A 24,480-nucleotide genomic window follows, 5' to 3' on the forward strand; every position below is an offset into this window, starting at 1 on the left:
CATTATCATCTAGTACTTTCTTTTTCCCTTTTTCTTTACTTGCAACACTAGTAGATGCACCTAAAGATGTGGGACTGCTCCTTAATCTCCCAAACCAAGGGCTAACTATAGATATAGTACAAGATGATATTTTTGGTCCACTAACGATCCATGATACTTTCTTTTCTTTCTGCACATAACTATCATGATCATCATCATCATTCAATGCATCAGCACTAAGGCTCCATGATACTTGCTTTTCTTTCTGCACATAACTATCATGATCATCATCATCATTCAATGCATCACCACTAGATGCATAACAATTGCTTAATAAAAAATAACATCCTTGCTTACTATGAACTTATCTATGATAGGGTTATAACAGTGATATCATTTTTGCTCTAAAGAATATCCTATGAAAATACATTTTTGAGCCTTTGGATCAAGCTTCTTTTATAGCTCATCTGGCACATGAACTTATACAATACAATTAGACACTTTTGAGTGGTGATTTTTGACTCCGTGAATTAATTTAAAATAGAAAAAAAATTCAAATTTCAAGAAAAAAATAGATTTCATAGAAGGCGGCAGCTGCAATCAGTACGATTTTAAGCGGCAAGCAGCCGCCGACGGGCTCCAAAAGTGCTTTAAAGACCCACCGAGGGACGGTTGGGGAATTTTCATAATTTTCCATTATATTGGATGAGACTTTAGGAGATGCCCGGAAATGGGGGACCTCAAGATGGACGCCTAGAATTTTTTAGAAGCTGAATTGAAGGCCGAACGTGGGAGATGGGCCGGCTAAGAGGGCCAGGACCAAAAGGCCAAGTCTAAAAAGACTTAAGAGGTGTAAAAGGATGTGACCCTTAGGGGCTCCCTTTGGGGCCCCCCAAAATTTGACAATTGGGGGGGGGGGGGTGGGAAGGGGGGCTGGAAAAAATGGAAGAAGACGTCTCTATACATGGCGACGAATTTTGGGATGGAGGAGCTATGGGGGCTAAAGAACAACCCCCTACTGATCACGTCATCGACTTTGTGAATTTTTTCGCTCTCCATCGCCGTCTCTCACACAAGAAATGGGTGCCTGGACATGGAGAACCAAATCTAGTATTTCTCTCTCCTCCCTCTCTCCCCTCTATGGGTTGTTCATGCGCATGACCTTGAACAAGGAATTAGGAAGGAGATTGAAGCAAATGATTATGGAAATGAATGGAGATGCTGAAGATTGATGTGCAGCATGGAATTGAGAGCAATGGAGGCTCTGTCCATTGGTCACGTAGTCATTAAATGCATCTCGGGTTTCATAAAAACACAGTATGACTATGTTTTATGAAGGAAATGAAGCTTTTTTAATATTTTATGATGGGAATGATGTTCTTATGCGATGAAAATTTGTGTGAGTGCTATTTGCATTATTTTTAATTGTTGAACATCAAAAAATGCTAATTTCATAATGATTTACATGCACTATTTAAATCTCGTAAACCTAAAATGCGGTTTTTAAGAGTAAAATGATGGTTTTGTCGTTTCGGGTGGGTGAAATGTGTTCCTATGGGGGAAAAAAGCTTGTCTTGTGTGTACTTTATGTTGAAGCAACACATGTTGGGACTAATCCTTGAGGTGTAGGAGAGTCGTAGTGGAGCTGCAGCAATCAGTCGAGAGGAGCTTCCTTATGTTTGTGCTACGAGGCACTATGCCTATATGTTATGGGGTCTCCCTCTGAGGAGAAGAGATGGTGAATGTTGGACTATGACTCAATATAAACACAGAATCAATTAGTGTAGAGTGAGGCTCAGACGCTCCTGCCCAGCGAGGCCATGTGGTGGGGTTGTCTATTGTGTGCATGAGGTCCAGCTAGTGCCATAGCCACTGCCAGCACATTTTAGATCCCAGCAGTGGTGCATTTTTTGGGAGCCACCAATAAGTGGTGGTTCCGAATCTAGGGTTTATAGGGACCAAATAGTTGGTTTATGTCCTCTAATAAGAACCGTCAAGCCGAAACACAAAAAGCGAAACATGCTGAGAGGTCTAGATGATGTTTGGAGATTTTAAGGTGTTATTCTCCTCAAAGTGACTAGCTCTCACCCAGCACTCTAACAAGCATAAAACCAGGGTACCGAGCAGCAAAGTATATGCTTGGAGCTTTGCTCCTCACTATGAAACCTACAAACACACCTCTCTTGCCATGAACACACACACAAAAGACTCAAGACACACCCTCACCAATCAAGAAACAAGATCAGGAGGCTCCTCCTCTTCCTCTATACATTCAAGATCCATAGTTGCAGCACAAAGGAAGAGCAAGAAGAAGGATGGACAAAGAGAGTTTGGAAAAGAGGGAAGAGGGAAGTTAAAGAGGCACCACAATCTGCCGTGCTTCAACCTCCTCAACCACTTTTTCCCAAGAATCCCAATTGCACCCTTTTGAACCTTTATTAAATCAAATATTTTGACCATACAAAAGCAAAGGTTGAAGCCCTTATGTGTTGCATGCATTCTAGGCAAAATTCCTAAGGTTGTAAAATAAAAGAATATATGCAATGGCTTTTATAACTCCAAGCCAAGCATTTACAACGGCAAAAATATATATCAATGAAGTACAATTTAGATACAATATCAGAAACATTTTTGATAAAGTGAATAACTTGTCGATGTAGAGCCACATGCTTTTAGCCTTTTTTATGACAAAATTGGAGGCTATCATTCCTCCCACACTTAAATTGGTGAGCTCCCGCGAACCAAAGAACCATAGCACACTTCCATTGTAAGTTTCAATAAAAACTTCATATCCTTCTTCTCATTTCTTCACACTTCCATGGATCATTTGTCCACTTCATCAACAACCACTATATCTTCACATCAATTTTTTGGCTTGATTCCAAACACCCATCACTGACTAATATACTGATAAGGATGAATACCACAACACTTTGATTTTGGGAGACACACTATCTCCATGAAGAAGAAACATTGAAAATCCACCAATTTGACACCGAAAATGTGAAAAACCCACAAAAGATCATCAAAGTAGCACTCCCACTTCATCAGATTTATCTTTAAAGCACTCCCACCTGGAAGATTCTAATGCTTTGGCTTTCCTTTCAAAAGGAAAGATTGATATGTTGCATATGAACTAGCTTTATAAAGACCTTAGGGTTACTCTTTAACTGAAACATTATCTTCCTCTTTGAGAGGTTGTGCAGGCCGCAGTTGTGGAAGATATGGCATGATGAGGAAAAACATGTCGTGATAGATCCCGGTTCCCATCGCTACACTGGTGAAAGGGAAAAGAGAGAGAGTAGTTGCCTCTTGTTGGAAGATGGCAGCTATCGCTGCTTTCTTCTTCACCTTCTTCCTCACCCATTCACCTTACCCTGAGGTTGCAGATATAGGCTTCTAAGAACTTGTCTTCCTCCATACCCTCGCCATCTTCTTTATCCTCCATTTTGCTACGGCCTTCGATAACATCAAGGACCTTTGAAGATTCCTAAGCTTAATTTGTAGGCTGCCTTGTGGATGAGGGCGCAAGAAGGAAGAATAATCTGTAGTAAATCTGCGAGAGAGGCAAGAGCAGAACAGATCATTGTGGATGACAGAGCAGGAGAGAAACAAGTCGCCATCAATCATCATTTCTTCTATTGTGTTATGGATGACAAGATGAATAGGTCGCCTTGTTGAAGCTATTTCTTGCTTCCTCTTCTCCTTCTTCATCATCATCATCATCACCTTCTTCTTCTTCTTCTTCTTACATTAATAATCCAGGACTGACTTTGTCCTCTTGCAGCTCCTCCTCTCCCTTCTTCTACTTCTGCTTCCGCTTATGAAGACAATGCAGGCCTAACTTTGCTCCTGGCCATTGCATGCCTTCCACTAAGCGTATGGAAAATGGTGTGCAAGAGATATTGTGCCTTATTTCCTACACGAAGGCGATGGAGGCATACGACCGGCAGATCATACCAACTCCCTGCTCTCCAAAGATCTTCGACGCCTGCTCTTTACTTTGCAGAATCCATGGCTAGCCCGGTCCCGGCAACAGAACCAAAAATGACTGGGTCTCACCCAGCACTCTAACAAGCATAAAACCAGGGTACCGAGCAGCAAAGTATATGCTTGGAGCTTTGCTCCTCACCATGAAACCTGCAAGCACACCTCTCTTGCCATGAACACACACACAAAAGACTCAAGACACACCCTCACCAATCAAGAAACAAGATCAGGAGGCTCCTCCTCTTCCTCTATACATTCAAGATCCATAGTTGCAGCACAAAGGAAGAGCAAGAAGAAGGATGGACAAAGAGAGTTTGGAAAAGAGGGAAGAGGGAAGTTAAAGAGGCACCACAATCTGCCGTGCTTCAACCTCCTCAACCACTTTTTCCCAAGAACCCCAATTGCACCCTTTTGAACCTTTATTAAATCAAATATTTTGACCATACAAAAGCAAAGGTTGAAGCCCTTATGTGTTGCATGCATTCTAGGCAAAATTCCTAAGGTTGTAAAATAAAAGAATATATGCAATGGCTTTTATAACTCCAAGCCAAGCATTTACAACGACAAAAATATATATCAATGAAGTACAACTTAGATACAATATCATAAACATTTTTGATAAAGTGAATAACTTGTCGATGTAGAGCCACATGCTTTTAGCCTTTTTTATGACAAAATTGGAGGCTATCACAAAGGAACAACCCGTTATGCATAAGTGGTAGTGGTTCTAATAACCTAAGTGTCATAAGTAGTCCTTTGAAATAACCTAAGTGTCATAAGTAGTCCTTTGAGTGCAAGTGGAAGTCTTAGTGCTTCCCCGCTTCCAGTCAATCAACCCACTTCAACTGGGAGTGTAGTTTTACCTGCACAAATTTCTGTTGTCAATCTAGTTATAGCCATGGCACAACCCATCGCAATCCCAGTAGGGACACCGAATTTACCGGCATTAGGAGCACCTTTGCCCATCTTCCATGGGTTAGCAGAAGAAGATGGAGAACTCCATATTAAGGAGTTTCAAATGCTCATGTTCAACTATCGAATCCAAGACAAAGGACAACTAATGATGTTCTTCAATATGATGTTAAAAGGAAGGGCAGGAGTATGGTATCACGGTCTAGAGGCCGGAACCATAACTAGCACTGACTAGTTTTTCACAGCCTTCTGTAGAGAGTTTGCTCCTGAGAGGGGTGGACAGTCTTGGTTTCATGTCTTGAATGTAACACGCCAAAGGCCAAAAGAGAATGTCTAGGCCTATGCCAAGAAGCTAAAGCAAGTTCTTCGCAAACTTAATACTTATATCCCCATTCCACTGCCTGCACAGTTGTAATATTTCCTACATGGATTAGATTTCAATATCCAGGTGCAACTTAGTAGTGTTTCTTTGGCCGACATTGACACTGCTATTATCCAAGCAGAAGGAGTAGAGTCGTGCTTGCAAGCGGCTTACACAAAAAGGGTAAATTGGAATGGTAATAATTTGGCATTGACCAATGGGAGTCAAGGGGACCCCATGTCAAATGTGAATGGTAGAGGGATTATCATGCCAAATTTGCCTATGTTACCAACTCCTCCTAGTAGTATGACTATGCCTATGGCTAGTAAGATGGCCCCACTAAATGGTGGAGGCAAAATAACGAATCCTAATGTTGTCCCAGTAGGTTAGCGGCCAATTCCTAATCAAGTGGTTAGGCCAATGGGACGACAGACAGATGATCGCGGCTATGACTCGAGTGTCTCTAATGTCTTGGATGAAGTTAAGGACATGTTGAAGCACTACACCGATATGATTTTTGAACAATATAGACAAATAGTTGTGGATGTCAATTTTCTTAAGAAGCTAAGAATTTGATAGGGAGTCAACTCCCTGAAGAGGGTGCCCCCTCAAGATTCAGTTGTAAGTGGTGCGGTGGCCAAAATTTCCCTAGAAATTGTCCGAATATCAAATCAATATTTGCGGAAAGTCTGGCCACTTAGTTGCTACCTGTTGGAGTAAGATTAGTTCTCTCCAACAAGGGAGTAAACTATCGAGTCCAATTAACCATCGTGCACAAGGGAATAATCTCCAGCAAGATGAGGAACCAAGACAAATACTGCAATGAGAAAATGCTAATTTAGAGGAGTTGCCTCATGGCAGTAGAATCAGTCTTATTGAGGCTGTTTGTGTCAATGATGCTAAAACTTCTAATCAACGAGCCATAACAAGAGGTCAAAATATTAAAGAGGGTGATAAAGGAACTGTAAAACTTGTCAAGAAAAACCCTAAGCAAGATGCTAGGGGAAAGCAAGTTCTGAATCTGATATGGAAGGTGGACCTCTAAGGCATGTTGATAGTAAAGTTGATCCAGAGAAGTATAAAGGATTTCCAAGAAAGAACGCAAAATTTTAAAAAAAGGCACCAAAACTGGTCCAAAGACCAAAGGAGAGAATGGTTTGGTACGAGAAGAGAACTTTGGCTAACTACCATGACTTTGATTTAGCAAGTTCTCTTTGCAAAGTTAAACCAAACGTGAATCTCTTGCAATTCATTAAACTTTCTCTAGGAGTACCACGACTCTGATTTAGCAAGTTCTCTTTGCAAAGTTAAACCAGACGTGAATCTCTTGCAATTCATTAAACTTTCTCTAGGAGTACACAAGAAATTCAAGAAAATCCTGCATATTGGGTATATTGTAGAACCTTTGGGCATAGCACGAGTGGGAGAAGATTGGTTCGATCATGCTAAAAAGCATTGTCCTAGGGTTCCAGCATACGTGGATGGAATATTAGTAGAGCATGCCATCGTGGACACTAGATCCTCTGTCAATATCATGAGTTCAGACTTAATGGAGAGGCTAGATCTCAAAATTCAAAGAGACGGCTCCACACTTATTAGGATGGCGAATGACAGTCTAAGACAACCAGAAGGTGGCATCACTAAAGTCCACGTTACCGCTGCAAGCATGGAATGCTATCTGGACTTTAGGGTGATAAGGTTTGCAAGATATCCTAGCTATCGAGTTTTGCTAGGCAGGTCATGGTTTTTACGAATAGACTACTGTCAAGTCGATATACCCACTGGTCAAGTGATTCTAGGTAGAGGTGCCAATCGTGTAATAGTTGATGCTTACCCTGACTCTCCTTAGAGTGAGAGAGCTCCTTTATCCTCTACTGAACTAGAAACAATAGATGATCCATCTGGTAGTGAGACTTCATCGAGCGATGGATCTAAAGAAGGGTCCACTATAAAGGACATTTATGAGATAACTTTGAATGAGCCGATAAAGCCTCAAGATCGAATAAGAGATGCCGACGTTATTGAGTTGGACCTTGGTACATCTAATGATTCGCGGCCAATCAAATTGGGTTCCATGCTCAGTTCGGAAGAGAGAGAGGACTGTGTCCCTGATTCAGGAGTTCCGTGACATCTTCGCTTGTGGAGCTATAAAGAACTTAGGGGCATTCCCCCCAATCTAGCTATGCATACTATTCCTGTAAAGGAAGGTACCCGTCCTGTACATCAAAAAGTAAGGTGTATGCCTTTTGAATTAAGGGACAGGTTGTTTGAGGAGCTTCAAAAGTTACAAAAAGCGGGCTTAATCTTCCATGTTCAGCATACTAAGTGGTGTTCACTAGTTGTGATTAGAAAGAAGAAGAATAATCAAATCTGGCTTTGTGTAGACTTTAGAGAGTTGAATAAGCAGACTGTTAACGACTACTACTTGTTGCCCTTTATTAACCAAATTTTGGATCAATTAGTGGGTAGGAAAATATATTCATTCATTGATTGCTTTGCAAGGTATAACCAAATGGTGATTGCTGAGCAAGACAAGCTTAAAACGACATTTATTACTGTCTTCGATACCTTTGTGTACCATGTGATGGCATTTGGTTTATGTAATGCACCTGGTTCATGGCAAAGAAGAGTCAACAAGACCTTTGGTGACATCTCCCCAGAGGAACTCAAAGTATTCATTGATGACCTAGGGGCAGCCACTTTGGAGTGCGTTACGGGCTATTGTTAGGCCATGTGGTTAGTTTAGTGGGGATCGCGACTGACCCTTAAAAGATCAAGGTCATAGTTGCCATGGGTCCACCACTTACTCCAAAGGAAGTGCATAGCTTTCTATCATCAGCAGGGTATTATTGGAGGTTTATCAATGCCCTAGTAGAAAGAACGTTGCCACTGACAAACCTATTGTTCTATAATTTTCAGTTTGCATGGAGTGATGCTTGTAAAGTATCTTTTGATTATGTGAAGCTGGAGCTTGCCAAAGCATCTATTTTAAAATCACCTAAAAGGAGCGAAATGTTCTATATATTTTCAGCAGCCACCATGTATAGTATCAGTTGCTGTTGCTTATCCCAAATTTGGAAGGAAAAGTGGTACCATTTGATAGCCTTTGCTAGTCGCAAGTTGGGCATATCAGAAATTAACTATACCTATATGGAGAAGTTGTGCCTTGCGATGGTATTTGCGACCCAAAAGTTCAGACATTACATTCTTTATGAGAAGGTGGTTTTTTATATGAAGGCACAGAAGGGCTTCGATTGTTGCTGAACAAGTTACAGCCCCGCCGGATCGTTTAGCAAAGTGGTTAATCACTTTGCAGGAGTTTGATTATGAGACCAAGAGCAAGCCACCGAAGCTACAGGGCATTGTAGAATGTCTTGTGGATTTTGGAGAGCCAAAAGAGGTCATGGAAACATTGTTTAAGATTGATATAACATCTATTCCCTCCTAGTATGCTGCTATAACACACTATTTATCTACAAGGGAGATTGGAGCTACTCTATCCGAATCCAAGAAGAGGAAAATTAAACAGCAGGCATTGAAATTTTCCTTGATTGCAGAAACACTCTATTGGCAAGGTGTTGATTATATCTATCGCCGATGTGTGATGCTTGACAAGGTTCCATTTATCTTGGAGGAGTGCCATGACTCCGCTTGTGGAGGGCACTTTGCTAGGAAGTTGATAGCATAGAAGGCTTTAAGAGCTGGATATTGGTGGGCTGTCCATCTTCCAAGATTCATTTCAGTATGTTAAGAGATGCAATACATGTCAAAGACATGACAATAGAGAGAATAGGAAGTGTCCACTTACGCCTATTATTGCTATCCTTCCATTTGAGAAGTGGGGCATCGACTTTGTGGATCCTATTACCCCGTAGTCTACCGCTCAGAAGAGATACATTATAGTAGCCATTGATTACTTTACAAAGTGGTCAAAAGCACAGGTGACAAGGCAAGACAATGCAAAGGAGACTGTCAATTTCCTACTTGAGTAGATCATTTGCCATTTCAGTCCACCAAAGGAAATAGTATCGAACCATGGAACTCACTTTTTGAATAAGGTGACTGAAACTTTAAAAATTAAGCATAACAAGACAACTCCCTATAATCCGCAAGCAAATGGACAAGTTGAAAGTACTAATAAGCAGCTTGTGGGTATCCTATCCAAGATAGTTTCCAAAAAGAAATGGGACTAGGATACAAAATTGTATGTGGCGGTGTGGGCGTATAACACAACGTATAAATGAGCCACTGGCCACACCCCATTTTAATTAGTTTATGGGGAGGATTGTGTCTTGCCCTTAGAAATTGAGTTGCCGACCATAAGATTCAAAATCAATTATTCTTTGGGTGATGAAGATGCCCTATTCAAGCGGTTTACGACCTACAAGAGAGCTTAAATTGGTTGACGGGGCAATTAATCCCTTATTTGGAGCATCCATATCTAGAGCAAAGGTATCATCAGGGGAAGCTTATCTAGTGGAGCAAAGGATACAAAGTGATTGAGCACAAAGACGGTATCTTTGTGTGGAAGATCAAAGTTTTCTTCCATCACTGTTTACAAATTTTGACAAGCATCCCTATTGAGTTTAATGAAGAAGGTGGGATGGGGCCGTCAGTGCATCCTCTAAATATGTTGAATTTTGACAATCATAATTATGAACAGGGGAGTTCTTGATGGTTGGCTATGTAAACCCATTGTGGATGTACCCGTTATACTTTGATGGAGCATCCAAGGGCTCTAATAAAAAAGGGAGTGTTGGAGTAGTTATCCGAGATCCCCGATGTAGAGTTAGAATGAAATTAGTTGTTTATCTCAGGGTAGTATTCACTAACAATATGGCAGAGTATAAAGCCTTGATTATGGGACTAAATATTTCCAAGAAAGGTGGTATTCGGTGGTTGTTAGTAAAAGGGGATTCCCAGCTGATCATAAATCAACTAAATGGGACATACACAATTCGGAATCCTATCCTTCACATGTATCATCGAGCTGCTATGACCCTACTTGATGAATTTGAGAGAGTATCTCTTCAACTGCTTCCACAATCTTGGAATCAGTTTTCGGATTCATTAGCAAATATTTCTTATGAAGAGGACCTCTTCTTCAACTGTGGTCCTAGTTCAAATGTTGCTATTGATAATGAGACAGGAATTAGTTGCTTGTGGGGAATTTTATCAGACCACGTGTCATATGGCAGGCAATGGTTGATATGGGTAATGCGAAGAGTGGTTGAGACCCATCTACCACTACTATCTTGGACCCACAGGTTGGTTAGATGGCATGTTATGCGTATACCTCTTGCTATATATGCAGGAGGGATGGGTCACAACTTGATGCATTTAGTTTAGGGAAGAGAGCCCTATTTTTCCCCTTGGAATGGAGCGTATTTTTTCATATCAGCCTGTTTCCAAGGAGGGATATATATGCGCTAGTCTTCTTCATTTCATTAGGCCAAGAGGGCCAGTCAATTTTGTAGTGTCATGATTGATTTCTTTAGGCCCAGAGGGCCATGTGTGTATTTGGTGCAGGTACATTTAATAGGTTTTTGTTTTAGTGATTGCATCATACAGGATGACAAAATCACTAGAGGGAGCCTTTGCTGTGGAGAAGCTTCTTGTGGTGGCCATTTTAGGTGGTTTCATCCCCTTTCGATTCCGAGTCTTTTTCCTTAAGCAATTAATGATACATGTGTTTGTAATGGTGCTCTCTTTTTGTTTGTTGGGGACCGGCAATAAGGACATGAAGTCCCAAGTTTAGGTTCTATATGTCTAGGGGAGGTCTAAGTAGTCATTGCCTCCTGTACTGACTTTATCAGGCATTGAAAGACCTGTTTTAGACGGGAGTTCTAGTGACCTTGTTCTGCTAACCTACTAGGCGGCTGTTCTGGGAGTTCCTGTTAGTGTGAGACAGTTAGAAAAGCCTGCCAGACAAAATGATGCCACAACCAAAAAACCTTAAATTTCTGCAAGTAAATATATGAATATAGAAAGGTTTGTAAAAAGGAGTTAACCCCTATAAAAATAGAAAATAAAGAAAAAACTTTGAGCAATTGTTATTGCCTTGCGAAGGCTTGGTAGGCTCCTGGGGATGAGACAAGACCCAGGGTTGATGCCTTGTCTTCCTACTAGGGGTGGCAACTAGTTGAAAAGAAAAGCAAATAAAATAAGGTTGGAGCGAAAATAAAAGTGAGCATTAGAAAAGGATTAAGTCCTGCCTCGTGAGGGCTTGGTAGGTTCTTGGGTACCAAGACAAGACCTGAGGCCGATGCCTTATTCTCCTTGGGTCACTACACTCAGCTCCTGTAACGTGCCCATTTGTCCGATTTTGGGACACATCTTAGCAGCCCATAGGGAGGAGGGTCTAGAAGGCTCCGCTTGGCATTCGCAGGGAATGATACAGGGTTTGCGATCGAGGACTTCTCGAGTCTGCCCCGAGCGAAAGAGTCCAGCCGTTCCCACTTGGGATCAACCTGAGGTCAGTGTTCTTTCCCTACCGGCAAGTCTGTAGGTCCTCATTGTCTTATCATCTCATCATTGAGAAAAGTTCCCAGCTAACTGGGACCACCCTTCCGTAGGCCGGACCTGAGTCACGTCCACCACACTTTCCTCAGTTTGCTTTAGTTATCTAATTACCTAACACATTACGTTTTGACATGCAAAATCAGCTCCCTTAATTAAACAAATTAATCACGGGTTCCTTCACGTAACTTAGGCACTGACACAAAAACAATGTCAAGCAAGTTCCTTCTCATCAAGCATCTATTCTTTATTTATCAAAATTTTGGGTTACATTCAACATCATGCCGAAGGCCATCCCAGAAACCTATAAGATCGTTGTTCCAAGATTTTACTGTAGATTTGTACACGGGCCTCGAGATCCCATCTCGAGTCACGTCGACCTCTTGTATGGGATCCGAAGGCAAGGGATTTATAGCCAAAGCCTCCCCTGGCACCCAAGCGTCCTCCCGCTCCAAGCAGTACCCACGGAGAGACCTCTCGCGGTGGGTTAGGTCCATATACCCGGTGCGGCTAACAACCCCCTTGGATAGGGCCACGCAAACAGTCGGAGGTAACTGTTCCTACCTCTCCCTCCAGGCTTTCAACCTGAAGCATTTAAGTGTATTTCTTGAATTAGTTCTTTGAGTAAAGAATCAAATACTGTATCTAAGTACAAGCACAAACATTTCGGAGGTCGTTTGTGCGACCCACTGCTAAGATGTGACTCCTTTCTTTCGGGTGTCCAGCACCCGAACTTGGGTCTTTCCGCGACTTGGTGAAATCCCAATAATTTCAACAAGAGCAAATGGTCTTGGTAAGTTGACTTATACTTTCTTAGGGTATCCTACTCCCTAACTGAAGCACTAGCAGGTCAGTCAAGGCAATTGGGCATGTCTTATTCGCAACCCAGCCAGGGATCTCATAATTTCTAATTCCATCCACTCCGTTAACACACATGGCAACACTTGATTTTTAAATTTTCAAGACATGGTTTAGATGCTTGCGATCCTTCCGATTCTCTTAGTGCAGTTCTATGCAGGAGTTCCCAATCATCATGCCCATTGTGCCTTTGGTATAGTTGTCCCTAAACAACTTTTATCTCCCTTTATTCTTGGCAATGAGTACTTATTTTCAATGCATCGGATCACATGTGACTTTCATCTATGGAAGTCTAGGGTTTAATTTTCCAATGATGCAAGTGTAACTTATGAACAGAAGTTAGCATTTCATGTGTTTCTTTTAACCATGATTGCGAAACGAGAATTCCAAAGGACTAGTCATGCACTAAACTGGTTAAAAAGCTATCATTTTATGTGAAATAAGATGATAACCCTATCATTTTATGTGTGTAGAAGTTATCATTTCATGTGAGATAAGGTGATGACCTTATCATTTTAGACGAGTAAAACTTATGTGAGTTCAACCCTACCACTGCATGCAACTTAGTATAAACAAAACCTTATGCATGACATTATCCCATCCATGAGAACTAAAATGAATTTTTTTAATGCTTGGAACCTAACCTTGATTCGTGGGTGTTGCATTGGTCATTCTGCTCGTCCCTCCAGCATTTCTGGTGGCTTGAGTGCCTATGCTTCCCGCGACTTTCTTTTTGGGAGCCATTCGCTCACGAAGATTGGGCAGTTCGGACCTTAACGGCTTCGGTTAGATACGATCGGTTTGGAAGACCGCCGGCTGTGGTTCATTGCTAGGAGAGTGGTTTGGGTGACTCCTTCCTCTTTATCCTTTCCCTACCACTTCTCATCTCTCTTCCTCTACCCTTCTTCCTCTTCCTCTATCTCTCTCCTTTCCCTTCTTCTTCTCCTCTTCTCCTTCTCTCCTTTTTTTCTTGCTCTTCCTCTACCTCTCTCCTACTCCTTCCCTTTTTCTACTACTCTCCCTCTACTTGCCTCTTCCTCTACCTTCTTTTCCTCCCTCCTTCCTCTTCACTCCTTTCCCTTCACTCCTCCTCTTCTCTCTCTCCCTCCTTCTTACTCTTCTACCTCCTCCTTCTTCTTTCCCTCTTCCCTTCTCTCTCTCACCTTCTTTATCTTCTTTCTCTCTCCTCCTTCACTCCTCCTTCTCTTCTCTCTCTCCCTCCTTCTTACTCTTCTACCTCCTTCTTCTTCTCTCCCTCTTCCCTTCTCTCTCTCACCTTCTTTATCTTCTTCTCTTTCCTCCCTTCTTCTTTTCACCTCCTCGTTCTTCTCTTCTACCTCCTTCTTCTTCTCTCCCTCTTCCCTTCTCTCTCACACCTTCTTTATCCTCTCTCTTTCTCCTCCCTTCTCTTCTCTTACTCCTTCTTTTCACCTCCTCCTTCTCTTCTACCTCCTTCTTCTTCTCTCCCTCTTCCCTTCTCTCTCACACCTTCTTTATCCTCTCTCTCTCTCCTCCCTTCTTATCCTCTCCCTCTACCTTTTCCCCTTCACATTCCAACCAAGGAGGCCGTTTAACTTTTTTCTTTGAGGGGGGCCCAAGTGGACGTTATTTGGAGGGCCCAGGGTGGCAGTTCGTTTTAGGGCCCAGGGAGGGTCCATACATCATGAAATGGAGCGGCTGGGGGGAGGGGGGGGGTTTGGAAATTGACTAGGATCAAGGGCCCCTAAATGGACTGCGTCGAGTTGACGAGGGGGGGGAGGAAGTGCCACATGGGGAGGGGAGATTCGGTGACGGAGCGGCCGTCGACAGCGATGTTTCAGACAGTCAATCCGGGAGGGGGGAGAAGACCCGTATGAAAGGGTGCAAGGAGGTGGCGACATCTACAGACTTGGCGAAGGGGGGATGGAATTGTTGAGATATCAAGCTCCACTCATAATATGCCAGGGTGACCGTTGTGCATTTATGTCACCGACTTGTCAGTTGGCAGATGCGGTTCGTACACCGCCCATGAATAATAGCTAGATGACAGCTATCCTTATCTACTCTAGTTCGTGGCTCAGTTAGTATGCCACCTTAGTTAGTTGAGTTTGGTTTGAGACCCATATATAGGGTTCTTCTATTTCTATGTACTTGAGTTCTTTTGGCTTACACAACTAAGAAGAGGAAAACTGTTTTCAGCCTCCAGCTTTGTGTGTATTCCCCCATTGTGCAAGCAGGAAAGCTACAAGTGAGACTCCTTCCTTCTCTCCCACAATCTTGACATGGTATCAGAGCCTTGTTCGTGGTAAGGAGCTCAAGAAAGTGAGCCAAGTTTGCAGTGTTCTGGTAAGAGGACCAGTGTTGCTTTCATTTTTCTGTTTTGGGAGCAAGTCTCTGCAGATACCACAGCCAGAAAGTGCAAGAGTGCATTGTCTCAGATTGAGACACCCTTCCCGGTATAGCAAGAGGACAATATATGCTACAGGTGAAGGCTTTAGCCCCTGGTTGCTCTGTTTTTTTGATTTGAGGCCATTTCGGGGCCTGTTTTGGAGGCGGAAGTTTTCTGCACACACTCAGGAAAAGGCCCAGTTGTATGCTGTGCAACCACTATTCTACAGGTCGGTGAAAAGTTACTGTAGAAATTGCATCGTATGCCTGTGCACAGAGACATTGGGAGTTACAGAATCATCCTTGTTGCCTGTTGATGCAAAATCGTCACTAGGAAGTGATTGTGTGGTCAAATACCACTTTCGTCAGTTTTGCAGATTTTCCCTTGTGAGACTGAAGTTGTGTTCTTTGCAGTGACAGAATTTTTTGCAGTGTTCTGTAATGGTGTCTGATTCTCTTTCACAGATTGTCACTGAAAAGCTTGACAAGAACAACTTCCAAGCATGGAAGTTTAGAATGACGAATTTCCTTATGGGAAAATGATATTGGGAATTTGTTGCAAGAAATGAAGAGGAACCAGTTCTTCCTGATGTTCCCAATCAATAGCAAATGCAGGCATTTAAAGCATGGCATGAGAGAGCCAGGAAAGTTATGTACTGGCTGTCTATCAGCATTTCAGACTCTATGATTGTACATATTCAAGATGCAAGTATGCCAAAGGAGGCATGGGATACTTTGTCAAAAATGTATAGCACAAGTACGCAAGCCATGAAAATGCAGCTCAAGCAAGAGTTGCACAATGTGCAAAGAGAAAATATGAGCATCAATGACTACCACATGAAGGTGAAGAAGATTGCAGATGCACTTCCTTCCATTGGGTCGCCAGTGGAAGATGATGATTTAGTTTCTGTGACCTTAAATGGTCTAGGAAAGGATTATGCACAGTTCCGAACATCCATTTCTATCCGAGAAAGATTTCCTGATTTTGAGGAGTTGATTGCTCTTCTAATTTCTGAGGAGCAGAGAAATGGTGGTGCATCTTCTTCAGGAGGAACTTCAAAAGAAGCTGTCTTCTACTCAAATGCTGGAAGAGGTAGAGGCAGAGGTAGAGGAGGCCGATCTGGAGGCCATGGTAGAAATCAGAATATACAGCAAACTCAAGAAAACCAGTCCTATGGAGGAGGACGTGGTAACTCTAGAGGCAGGGGGAGCCAAAGAGGTCGTGGTGGATGGCAAAGAGGCCAAAATGCAAACAGCAATGTTGAATGCTACTACTGTGGCAAAATGGGGTGATGACATAAATGAGCCTTTGTTTATGGTGCAGCACATGACCAATTTTGTGACAAGTGTAGAAGAAAGTAATGATGTGTGGTATGTTGACTCAGGTGCATCAAACCACATGACAGGTCATGCAGAATGGATGCAAGATGCAAGGAAAATAGAAAAACCAGGATTTGTGGAGACTGGTGATGATACTGCACATCCCATTGTGCAGATTGGAAAAATTCCTTTGTCTATGCATGATGGGAAAAAGAAATACCTATGGGATGTATTTCATGTCCCGAATATCACCAAGAACCTGGTTTCTGTTGATCAAATGGTTGAGCAGGGCTTGCAGGTCAGATTTAATTCTCATGGATGCTTTGTTGAGGATATGAAAAATAAAGGTCGCTTGATAGCAAAAGGAAAGAAGAAGGGCAGAATGTTTACGTTGGATGCAGACATGCCTGAATTGAGTGCAGCAATGTTTGCACATGGGAGTGGTGTAGTTGCAGATATTGATATCTGGCATAAACGCATTGATCATGTTAATGTACAATGACTTAAATCAATGCAAGCCCAAAATATTGTTGCAGGATTGCCTAAATTCAAGGTTGCAGAAATGCATAAGGTATGTGAAGCCTGTCAGTTTGGAAAACAGGCAAGGAAACCATTTCCTAGACATGTTCAAGAGAGTAAGAAGCCATTGGAATTAATCCACTCTGATGTGTGGACTACTAAAGCTGCATCTCTTGGAGGCTGTCATTATTTTGTCACTTTTATTGATGACTATAGTAGCAGAAAAGTTTGGGTGTATTTTATGAAAAAGAAAAGTGAAGTTTTTGGGCATTTCAAAACTCTTAAAGCTATGGTTGAAAAAGAAACGGGCCTGCAAATAAAATGCCTAAGGTCAGATGGAGGGGGAGAGTACCTCTCAAATGAGTTTGCAAGGTTCCTGCAGGAGCATGGCATAAAGCAGCAATATTCATGCAGTCATACCCCACAACAAAATGGAATTGCAGAAAGGAAAAACAAGCATATTGGAGAGGTATCTTGTGACATGCTCAATGAAAAAGACTTGCCAGATTTTTATTGGGCTGAAGCAGTTGCTACAGTAGTCTACATAATGAATAGGACTCCCACTGCAGCAATACATGGAATGACTCCAGAGGAGAGGTATACTGGTAGGAAACCAAATATTTCTCATTTGAATATTTTTGGATGCATTGCCTATGTTCATGTGCCAGATGAGTTGAGATCCAAGTTGGATCCAAAAGCTGAGAAGTGCATCTTTATTGGGCATTCTCTGCAGCAAAAAGGGTATAGATGCTATAACCCTTCTACTCGTAAGTTTATAGTGAGCAGAGATGTTGTTTTTGATGAGATGAGTAGGTGGTATAAACCAGTAAATGTGATTGATAATGTAGATGCACAAAATGGTAATGCTGCACAGAATTCGCAGCAGCATTCACAAGATATTAGTGGACCTAGAGCATCCTCTAGCAGTGGTTCACATTCTTCGCCATGGACAGGCAGATTGAGATCAGGAGAATCTTCTCAAAGCAATGCAGATAGTGGTATGCGGGTATCACGAAAAGGAAAAGAGAAGGTAGATCAGCCCATGTTTGATGTGAATGCAGGTCACTCTTATGTGGATGGTGAATCCAGTGGCTCAGAACAGAGCATTGATGATGAGTTGGGTATTCCTTCTATTGTTACACCTGGAGTAAGGAAGACCACGGATGTTTTGAGAGCACCTGGGAGTGAACCTACTTTGCACAGGTCTACTAGAGCTAGGTATCCTGTGGATAGGCTGAAATATGATGGATTTACAGCCATTCACTATGCCTATATGGTCAAAGTGATACAGGAACCAGAACCCACTTCTTTTGAGCAAGCCATGGGAAAAGAAAAATGGGAGAAAGCCATGGATGAAGAAATGGATGCCTTGGAAGCAAATGCTACATGGGAATTGGTACCTTTGCCTAAAGGTAAGAATGCAATTGGTTGTAAGTGGGTTTATAAGGTGAAGCACAATGCAAATGGTTCTGTGAACAGATACAAGGCAAGATTAGTAGTCAAGGGGTATGCACAAACATATAGCATTGATTATGAAGAAACATTCAGTCCGGTTGCAAGGATGGCAACCGTAAGAGCAGTCATTGCTATGCCTGCATCAAAGGGATGGTCTTTACATCAGATGGATGTAAAGAATGCCTTCTTGCATAGTGATTTGCAAGAAGAGGTCTATATGGAGCAGCCACCAGGTTATGTGCATGCTGTTCATCCTGAGTTTGTTTGTAGGTTGAAGAAAGCCTTGTATGGCTTGAAGCAAGCACCTAGAGCATGGTTTGACAAGATAGGATAGTATCTTGTCACTATTGGCTTTCAGATTTCCAAGGCAGATTTCTCACTTTATGTGAGAAAAACAGAGAAATGTATTATGCTGCTTGTCATTTATGTTGATGATTTGATTATCACAGGTGAGAGTGATGAAGATATCCTTCATGTGAAAATGCTATTGAAGCAGAAGTTTGAGATGAAGGATTTGGGAGAGCTGCATTATTTCTTGGGCATTGAGGTGATTAGATCACTAAGTGGGATATGGCTCTTGCAGAGGCAGTATGGATTGGACATGCTGTCCAAATATGGGATGACAGGCTGTAAGCCTATTTCAATTCCTTTGGAGCAGAATGTGAAGCTGAGCACAGATGCAGGTGAGCTTCTGGAAGACCCTACTATGTACAGACGCATAGTAGGAAGTTTGATTTATATGACTATTACCAGGCCAGATTTGAGCTATGTTGTTGGATTGGTAAGTCAGTTTATGCAAGCTCCAAGGAAACCGCATTTGGATGCGGCTAGACGCATACTCAGGTATGTGAAGTCCACATTGCAGTATGGACTACTTTATGAGACTAGGGTTCAGATACAGTTGCACTGATGCTGATTGGGCTGGTAGTATTTCTGATAGACGATCTACCAGTGGATATGTGTTCTCTTTTGGGAGTGCTGCAGTCACTTGGAGCAGCAAGAAATAGCCTATAGTTGCCTTGTCGAGCACAGAGGCTGAGTACAGGGGTGCAGCAATGGCTGCATGTGAGGTAGCTTGGTTGCATAAGCTACTTTATGATATGCATCAGCCTACAGATGGGCCAGTTGTCATTTATTGTGACAACATGAGTAGAATACACTTGGCAAATAACCTAGTCTATCATGCTAGAACAAAGCACATTGAGGTGCATTATCACTATGTGCGGGAGAGGTTTTACTAGGTCTTATTGATCTAGTTTATGTCAGCACAGAGGATCAGGTAGCTGACATATTCACGAAGGTATCGGGCACAGAGAAGCTGCGCAAGTTCAGAGACCTACTTGGTATGCAGGAATTGGGATTGAGCTCGAGGGGGAGTGTTGAGATATCGAGCTCCACTCGTGATATGCCAGGGTGACCGTTGTACATTTATGTCACCGACTTGTCAGTTTGCAGATGCGGTTGGTACACCGCCCATGAATAATAACTAGATGACAGCTATCCTTATCTACTCTAGTTCATGGCTCAGTTAGTATGCCACCTTAGTTAGTTGAGTTTGGTTTGAGACCCATATATAGGGTTCTTCTATTTCTATGTACTTGAGTTCTTTTGGCTTACACAACTAAGAAGAGGAAAATTGTTTTTAGCCTCCACCTTTGTGTGTATTCCCCCATTGTGCAAGCAGGAAAGCTACAAGTGAGACTCCTTCCTTCTCTCCCACAATCTTGACAGGCATGTGGACGAGGCCCGAGGATGTTAATGGCTGCCTGCAGCGATCGAGCGGGAGGGGGTGGCTTGCACAGGCGATGGAGGGGGGAATTGTGCAACAACTGGGCGGTGTAACCTCTCCTCTGGAGAGGGGGAGGAGCCCTCCCCTTATATAGGGGAGGGGAGGGAATAGCTAGCATGGCTACCCTCCACCTGGAGGGTGCATGCTTCCCCCACCACTCCCACTCCCTCTCTCCTTCTCCGACTGCTGTCGGTGGCAGGGAGAGAGGGGAAATATAAAAAAATTTGAGTTTTAAAAAAAATCTCTTTTCCTTTTATATTATGGAAAAGTTCCTATGCCCCTTACAGCTCCCTCCTTTTTACATGCCCAAGTATAGAAACCTAAAGAAAGATGTGCCAAAAAATGATAATACTTTTTTATCAGGCTATAGGAGTCCTTATCTAGTAGGAGCTCCTAGTTGAGTTTTCCTTAGCTAGGTAGGTAGTTTAGACCACCATTTAGAATGATCTCTTTGATAGTTCTTTTTAGCTTGGTCGTGTTGGAGCAGTTAGTTTAGTGACTAGCTTTCAGCTTTCGGTTAGAGTATGCTAGGTCTACTCCTCCTCGTGGATTTCATGCCTTGGTCTTATCAGGGGGTAGGGTGAGAGCTATAATGTGTTTTGTTGTGTATCTATTTTGTATCAGCTTGATGCTCTTTGTGGTTGTGTTTATGTGCAGATCTGTTCGTGGGATTTGACAGGGTGAGTCGCCCTATCCCGTGGTCGCCAATGAGCTATGATTTTTGACTCCACGAAGTGCTTAAAAATTAGCCAAAAAATCCAAATTTCAAGAGAAAAATAGACTTTGTTGGAGGCACAACTGCAATCAGTACGATTTTAAGTGGCAAGCTCCAAAAGTGCCTTAAAGACCCATCAAGCGATTGTTGGGAAATTTTCATAATTTTTGATGATGTCGGATGAGACTCCAGGAGATTCCCGGCATTGGGGGACCTCGAGATGGAAGCCCATAATTTTTTAAAAGCCGAATTAGAGGCCAGATGCGGGAGATAGGCCGGCTAAGAGGGCCGAGACCAAAAGGCCAAGTCTAAAAAGACTTAAGAGGTGTAAAAGGGTGTGTCCCACTAATATGCCATCAACATATGATACTACCCTTGGATAATGCTTTTCTACATGCTCAAACCAGTTATCTCCAGACTCCATGATATACCTGGTGTGCAGAATCTTTTTAAATTTCTTGCGCACTCCTGGAGATAGCTTAATCAATTATAGGAGATTTACATCCAGTTTAACCTTGCAAATAGAACTTGCTAAATAAAATTCATGATAGTTAGCAATAGCTCTCTTCTCCTACTAGCCCATTCTCTCCTTTGGTCTTTGAACAAGCTTTGGTGCCTCTTTCTTGGCTCTTTCCTTCTTCCTTGGCAATTTCTTATCCTTCTTGGGGTTAGCTTTACTATCAATGGCTTTTAGAGGTCCACCTTCCATGTCAAGGTTAAGAACTTGTGTCCCCTTATCATCTTGCTTAGGATTTCCATCGACTGGCTTTGCCTTGTCTTTGTCATCGTCTTTACCCTTTTGACCTCTTGTATAATGACCCATAGATTAGAAGTTTCAATGCCATTGACACATATAACTTCAATAAGGTTGACTCCACTACCACTATAGGCAGCTCATCTACAATGGCATTCCCTCTTTGTAGCATTTGTTTCGGTCTCTCGTCTTGCTGGAGATTATTCCCTTGTGCTTGATGGTTGAAGGGGCCAAACTATTTACTTCCTTGTTGAAGAGAACTAATCTTGCTCCAATAGGTACTAGCTAAGTGGCCAGACTTTCCCATAGGTCACATTTAACATTTGGACAATTTTTAGGAAAATATTGGCTGCCACACCACTTACAACTGAATCTTGAGGGGGCACCCTCTGTAGGGAATCGACTCCCTATCAAATTCTGATGCTTCTTAAGGAAATTAATATCAACAGCTATTTTCTTGTATGTTTTGGTGATCATATCAATATAGTGCTTCATCATATCCTTAACTTTGCTAAAGACATTCGAGGCACTTGACTCATAGTCGTGATTTTCTTCTTGTCGTTCCATTAGCCTAACCACTTGATTGGGAATTGGATGTTGATTCCCTGGAACAACATTAGAATTTTTCATTTGGCTTCTAACATTTGGTAGAGCCATTTGACTAACCATAGGCATGGTCACATTGGGAGGAGCTGGCAACATGGGCATGTTTTGAATCATGCTTCCTCTTATATTAGAAGTACTCATGGGTGTCCCTTAACCTCCATCTGTCAATGCCAAAGTATTTATAGCGGTTAGATTTGAATTCTCGTTTGCCCTAAAGGTATAGGCCACTTGTAACCGCGACTCTACCTCCTTTGCTCGTGTAATAGCCGTATCAATGTCGGCAAGAGCAGCATTGCTCAATTGCACCTAGATATTAAAGTCTAGCCTATGCAAAAAGTATTGTAAATAAGCAGTAGTTGTGGAATGGGAATATAAGTCTCCAACTTACAAAATACTTCCTTCAATTTCTTGGCATAGCCTCAAACATTCTTGTGAGGTTCTTGACATGTTACATTGAGAATACATAGCCAATACTGACCTCCCCTTCAAGGGAAAACTCTCTTCAAAAGGCCACAAAAAATAGATCAATTGTAGTTACGGTCCCAGCCTCTAGGCTGTAATATCATACTATAGCTCATCCTTTTAGAGTTATATTAAAGAACATCATTCGACAAAACTAAACATTAACTTTTGGAACTCACTAATATGAAGTTTTGTATCTTCCACTACTAACCATTAAAAATGGGTAGAGAAAATCTTGACTGGCAAGTTCAGCATCCCTGTCGGGATTGCAATGGGTTGCACCTTGATGACAATTAGATTTTCCAAAGGAGTTTGAAGTGATGGCACTACTACCCCACTTGAAGTGGGTTGACTAACTGGAAGAGGGAAAGTACTAGAAATTCCTCCTCCTAACAAACTATTCATGGAACTAGGGTTGCTAAAACCCCTACCTTGTAGGGATATGGGACGACTCAGTTGAGGAGAACATCTCCTAATAATCACGGCCCGCCGTCTAGCCCTTTTAGCTCTTTCTTGCTTTTGAAGCTTGGCTAGATGGTCTTTTGGATCTATTTCACTACCTTTTGGCATACACACTAATAAATTGGTCCCTATTGATCGAGATTTGGACATTGTCACTTATTAGTGGCTCTCGAAAAATGCACCATCAATATGTAGGATGAATCATCTAAAAGAAGTTGTGAACATGTCCAAGCATTTTACTCAAGTTTAAGAAGGAGATGAGATAGACACTCTTCAAGAGACCTTGTTATGGGGCATGCTAGTGATGACCAACAAAACAAGTTAAATCAATAGTTCAGTGAAATGCAAGTTTTAGGAAGCCATGAAAATTTTAGAGATAGGGGGAGCTCTAGAGGAAGAGGTGGATAGAAGAACAAAGATTCTAGTAATTTTCATATTTTTTGTCATTATTGTAGCAAAACAGGTCATATTATAGCCTAGTGTTATGCTAAGAAGGATGCTATTCATAATGGTAAATTGTAGTAAGAAAACTATGCATCATCTTCATGATAGAATGAAGAAAAAAATGAGTGTTTGTTTGTTATGCAGCATATGATGAATGTTGTTACAACAAAGGGGACACATGATGATGTATGGTATGTTGATTCACTTGCATTTAAAAATTTAACCAGCCATTTTGAATAGTTTGGAGAGAGGCATGATTTACAAAATCCAAGTTATGTGCAGATGGGTGATGATTCATGCCACCAAATTTCACACATTGAAAAAGTTCCCTTGTCCTTTCATGATGGGGTAAAGAAAGGGCTACATGTTCGATTTAATATTTAAAAAATTTTGTGGAAGACTTTAATGACAAGTGTATGTTGTAGAGCCAGTGTCGGGCCCTTTTTAGGTCCCAACAATTGATCTCTTCAATGATTATGAGAGAGATCAATTCATCAAAAACTAGAAATGCCTTCCATATACATACACAGAGCTAACACAAATTCTATGCCTTCTTATTATTAAGGCCACCCAAAGTAGATGGAACCAAATCATCATCATCAAGTATTACATCAATATCTGCTAAGGCATTTGTAATGCTTGAAACCTTCAAAACATACTCATTTATAGGTATCTTCTCTTTCTTCAAAGTATTCAACTATTTCTTGAGTTGAATTTTTCGTGCCTTTGTGTTTACTGAAAATATATTCTCAAAGATTATCTAAGATGCATGTAAACATTTACATTTTTATATACCCTAACATAGTATTGTCAATGACTACAGACAATCAATACATTAGATTTTTGTCTCTTGCATTCCATTCTTTCCATGCCTTTAATTCTTCTACAATTGTAACATTACTTAGCTATAGCTCCTTTTCTTCATTTAAAAAAGACTTATAGAAACCTTTTCCAATAAGAAAGTTTAT

Source organism: Lygodium microphyllum, chromosome 27, assembly GCF_053477565.2.
Source record: "Lygodium microphyllum isolate KBCC chromosome 27, Lygodium_microphyllum_v1.1.10, whole genome shotgun sequence".
Lineage (NCBI taxonomy): Eukaryota > Viridiplantae > Streptophyta > Polypodiopsida > Schizaeales > Lygodiaceae > Lygodium > Lygodium microphyllum.